Source organism: Ursus arctos, unplaced genomic scaffold, assembly GCF_023065955.2.
Source record: "Ursus arctos isolate Adak ecotype North America unplaced genomic scaffold, UrsArc2.0 scaffold_21, whole genome shotgun sequence".
In the NCBI taxonomy this organism is placed as follows: Eukaryota; Metazoa; Chordata; class Mammalia; order Carnivora; family Ursidae; genus Ursus; species Ursus arctos.
The window spans coordinates 15,985,620-15,990,866 of record NW_026622886.1 but is presented as its reverse complement, the minus strand read 5'-3'; the positions used below and the strand labels follow the sequence as shown (position 1 = coordinate 15,990,866).

The following is a 5,247-nucleotide window of genomic DNA, read 5'->3' as shown; positions in this document are numbered from 1 at the left end:
CCGGAAAACAATTTTCATCAACTCATCACTACTCAAACTGGAAGCGCATTTTGTTTCATTATTCTAAATAATTTACTCTTTCCACCAACGACGAGTCTAAGGTGCCCAGAGCGGACAGTAAGAGGAGAAGCGGTCCAAGTGTTCCTATTTTCACACTTCCGGGAGGTAAGCGGAAGGGAAATGAGCGTGGAAATCTTTCCTACTTTTGAAGACAGTTGGAGAAACTTTTCTAGCAGCTCCTCGTTAGTATAGTGGTTAGTATCCCCGCCTGTCACGCGGGAGACCGGGGTTCAATTCCCCGACGGGGAGGTTGGTAGCTCTTTTTTGTTAATCCAACCGCTTTTTCTGGATAACAACTACGAGGCGCCAAACCTGCTGACAAATACAATATGCAGATCTTTTATGAGTGTGTCTTTTAAAGTGGGTGAAATTTAAGCTTGACGGTCACTTTGGAATAAAAGCCTACCCTGACAGTTAAAGCTTTATATTGTTGGTGAAAGAGAAAAGGAACTACAGGCGCCTCCGCGTTACCTATCAGCAGCTAGCTGGCCCAGGCGTGCGCCTGCGCAACGACACCCGCCAAATTCCAACTTGAGGTCATGAACTCGGCGCGGAACCCGAGGGGGGAAGGGGAAAGAGAAGGCGGAGTTTCCGCCCCTAAAGGGGCGGGTAAGAACGGAAATTGCTCTCTGTGGAAGAGGAAGGAACAGTTTCCCTTGACCCTGGGTACCAGACTGAAAGGATAATTCAGTTCTCCCGCCTCCGCTGGTCCCGTCCCAAGATAGGTGGAGGGTTAGCGATCAGTAAAATTTGGGCGCTAAAGTGCTCAGTTTCCAGTCTCAACGTGTATCGGGTGGAGGGGCAAGGAGAGAATTGAAAAAAGGTGCGTGTCCGGAAGAAACGCCATGTTACTTGAGTCCTAAGAAACTGCACGAGGCACAGCCCAGCAGGACCTCGTGGCGCAACGGTAGCGCGTCTGACTCCAGATCAGAAGGCTGCGTGTTCGAATCACGTCGGGGTCATGGGCTTTTGTAAACTTTTTTAGAACGCTGGCTTCTAAAGATGTAGTATTCCGCCGTTTTTTGAAAATACCCTTAATTTTAGGATTAAATCTTCTTTTTTCGAATGGAATCCTAGCAATCCTTAGTGTGTGAAAAGACAAGGCTGATTTTAGATCGTGGAGTCTTAACGCTGATCTTTCTGTTTGGCTTTGTAAAGTGAGTTTTTCTGTCATTGAATTAAAGTGCATAATACACAGAAATGTGGACTGTTACTACTGTACACTAGTGGGCATATCAGTCCAACCGTCCTTAAGAAATGTACAAGCCGTTTTCCCAAAAATGGTGTTAGACCCTTTTGAAAGCAAGGACAATAAAGTAAAATTTCTAACTTTGAATATTGTTGCAGTTCACACGTCTTAGCCTGTGTGCTATTAAACAATCTTACAACGTGTGATTAGTGTCCCACTTTTACAGTCCCTACTCCTCTGTGTGACCTGACAAGGGTCACCCAAATTTCCAAACAAGGTAACTTACTACATATCCTTGTCTTTACTAAATGTTTTATGATAAAGGTGGGAAAATGAAAGAACGTGGTAGAAGCCATTGGACCTAAGTGATATATCAATGCCCCCTTTATATTTTCACCAATTCATGTGAGTGAGGACCAGTCAGATACCACTTTCAATTAATCTCTTTAATAGGGAGCAAAGCTTAGTCACCTTTGTGAGCTCCAGGACTCTTAGTACTGAATAGTGCCTGACAGGCATGTGTCAAACATTTGTTGTACAAAAAATGAATAGCAAGATGATGAGAAATATTTTTAGATCTTTGTTGGCTATGTTGCATAAAAGTCCCTGAGGTTTTTTTGCTCGTTGTTTTCAAAATATATAGTTCAAATTTCTTATGATTTAACCTAATACATCAGTATAGTTGGACATTATATTTTCACTTTGTGTAGTTTGTTCTTTCTCCTATCTGGATGGATTGAGATTAGACCATCCATTTCAACAGATATGAACCACCAATTATGATGAGACTAATACTGTGCTCAGCACTGAGGGATACACTAAGTAATCAAATACCATAATATGTTGGGCTAAATGCCATCAAAGTAACATGAACAGAGTGGTATGTAGATGCTAAAATTAACTCTTCCTTGGGTAGCTCAAGAAGGCCTCATAAAGGAGAATCTTCAAGAATACAAGTTTGCTATGTTACTTTAAGGCGTTTATTTATCCAGTAGACATACATGAATGCCTTCCATGAGTCAAGCACTGTCACTTAATATCCCTGGGGTCTGATTTCTTCAATTATAAAAGTAGTGGTTTTCTTTTTTTTCTCTATTTTTTTATTTCTATTTGCTAGGGCTGCCACAAGCAAAAGACCACAGACTGGGAGGCTTAAACAAGAAATTTATTTTCTCATAGTTCTGGAGCCTAGAAGCTCAAGATCCAAGTGACAGCAGGGTTGGTTTCTTCTGAGGCCTGTCCTTGGCTTATAGGTGGCCACCTTCTTACTGTACCCTCACATGATCATTCCTCTGTATGTGCACACCCCTGCTGATGTCCAAGTTTCCTCTCATAAGGACACCAGTCAGTTTGGATTAGGGCCCACTCTAATGGCCTCATTTTAACTTAATGCCATCTTAAAAGTCCGTATCCCCAAATATAGTCACATTTTGAAGTATTCGGGGTTAGGGCTTCAACATATGAATTGTGAGGGGCCACAATTCTGCCCATCACAGAAGTTATGTTCCTTCTCCCCTTGCAACCTTTGGATGTATAGCATTTATCTGTAAAAATACTCACTTGATCTTAGCTTGGACCAAGCATGTTATCTCATTTGTACAAAATCATACTCTTATGAGGCAGAGCAGGTAATGTTACCCTGTTAATCATTTTGTGATAGCAGCTATAGCAAACTAATGCAGGTTCTTTGGAGAATTGCTAGTTCTCCAGCATGGTTGGAGAGGAAGAGAGAGAGAAAGCTTACAGAGGTAAAACAGGAGTCAAATCAGTCAGGACCTTCTAACTAATTTGGATCTTATTCTGAGGGCAATGCAAAGCTATTATTCAAGACTATAAGACTATGACAAGGTCATCTCTGGCTTTACAAAGAATGTAAAAAAAAAAAAAAAACCCTAGAAAAAACCCTAGAGCTGTAGTTTCCAGACCAGTACCCTACAAACAAGTTAGAAATGCAAATGTTCAGGTCCCACCCCACACCTACAGACTCAGAAGTCTGGGGACGGGGCCTAACAGAGTTTTCACCAGGCCTTCAAAGTGATTTTGATGCCAGCTAAAGTTTGAGAACCACGGGCCCATAGAGCAAGGCCAGAATGGAGGTCCCACTTACCTGACAGGGTTGTTAAGACAATCAAATAAGGCACAGCATAGGGAATATTGTCAGTGATACTATAACAGCATTGTATGGTGACAGATGTTAGCTACACTTGTGGTGAGCACAGCATAACATATAAGAGAAGTTGAGTCACTATGTTGTACACCTGAAACTAATGTAACATTGTGTGTCAACCATACTCAAAAAAACTTTAGAAAAAAGAATCAAATGAGATATACATAAAAATGTTGTAAAGCAGTATATATATACACGTCATTATTTATACTGCTGTAGCTCTAAAACTGTTATTTCACAGGTTCCAGCTTCTTTCCAAGTTTGGACATCTGTACTTTCCTAGAATAGCCCATTTGCTGACTTGCTATAACTTTGAAACAACTTGAAATCCAACACTTCATTTTAACTTTAACTTCTACAACCATTGTATAGGAATGATGTCAGGAAAGAAGCTCTGACATACAGGTCCATATCTGAATTCCCACTTAATAGATCTGTGATTTTGTTCTTTTCCTCTAAAACCTTTCCAGGCATTTATTCTTCCGAGTGGATTTATCCACTACTACTGAATGCTCTCAGCATTTATTTCACCTGTTTAATAAACGAGGTTTCTCTTTTGAGATTATTTTTAATCAGTTTCGTAAGACTGATGAACTGATAAAATGGAGCCTTTGGAAATATAAAACTGAGAGACTGAATTCTAATAAGTCAAGTAATTTCCCAATTTCTCACACTAATTCCAGAAGAAAAGTAGTTATGTTTATAAAAGCATGTGTTAGGGGTGCCTGGGTGGCTCAGTCGGTTAAGCATCTGCCTTTTGCTCCAGTCATGATCCCAGGGTCCTGGGATTGAGCCCTGCATCAGGCTCCCTGCTAGGGCGGGGAGTCTGCTTCTCCCTTTCCCTCTACCCTTCCCCCACTTGTGCTAGCTCGCTCTCTCAAATAAAATGTTTAAGAAAAAAAAAAAGGTTAAAAAAAAAAGCATGTGTTCATCATAGAAATCTTGATAAATACAGAAAAAATAAGAAAGAAAATAAAAATTACTTGTTCCCCACAACCTAAACAAAATTACTACAAACATTTTGGTCTATATCCATTTAGTCTCTTTTCTTTGTATATATTTTTAAATAAACACATATCCATACACACTGTTCTTTACAGAACTGAGATCTTACTCTAATATGGTTCTCTATTTTTTCCTACTTATTTTTTTACCTAATGCTGTATTGTGAAAATCCTTTCATATTCTTAAAAAAAGAGTCAAGAACATGACTTTTATGACCATGTAGTATTTGGTCATCTGCTTTTGACTGAGGTGACAGTCACAACCAAGCTCTATGCAAAACAGAATAATGAAAAACAAAAAAGTTGGCTGTATGTTAATAACATTAGAAACTTCAAAAAGGAAAATGAAGGCAGTTACCCAAGTGATTTATGGGAAAAAAATTTCAGAACAGTTTTCTGACAAAGTCATTCCATTGATTTATTTTTTTAACGTGTAGCTTCACATAGGACTATCTTTCCACTGTTCCACAAGGTTTTATGTATCAGTGTTGTAACTTTTTTAAACCTAAAACCTAAATAAATAAAACCTGTTTAAACATAAAAGATAATTTAAAAAAACTTTTTTAAGAATATAACAAAATAAAAGTCTTTTTTTTTTTCCAATTAAGAAATTTCACAGCGCAGCAGAGCATGCGACTTTTGATCTCAGGGTCATGAGTTCAAGCGCTATGTTGGGCATGGAGCCTACTTAATACTAAAAAAAAAAAAGATTTAAGAAATTTCACAGGCGATGACTCAAAGAATCAAGTACTTGAGCAAGAGAGAAGGATGAGATCCAGAGTACAAGGGGTGGAGTTCTTTCTGATAGAAGTTCTCTCTTTTCCATT

General features: G+C 39.2%; 2 non-coding genes across 2 annotated transcripts; both read left to right on the top strand.

Moving 5' to 3' along the window:
• Nucleotides 1–237: 237 nt before the first annotated feature.
• On the top strand, nt 238–309 carry TRNAD-GUC (transfer RNA aspartic acid (anticodon GUC)). Its single transcript has one exon. It is a non-coding gene; the product is annotated as a tRNA-Asp (tRNA).
• A 641-nt stretch (nt 310–950) lies between these two features.
• TRNAW-CCA (transfer RNA tryptophan (anticodon CCA)) lies at nt 951–1,022 on the top strand. The gene has a single exon. It is a non-coding gene; the product is annotated as a tRNA-Trp (tRNA).
• Nucleotides 1,023–5,247: the final 4,225 nt, after the last annotated feature.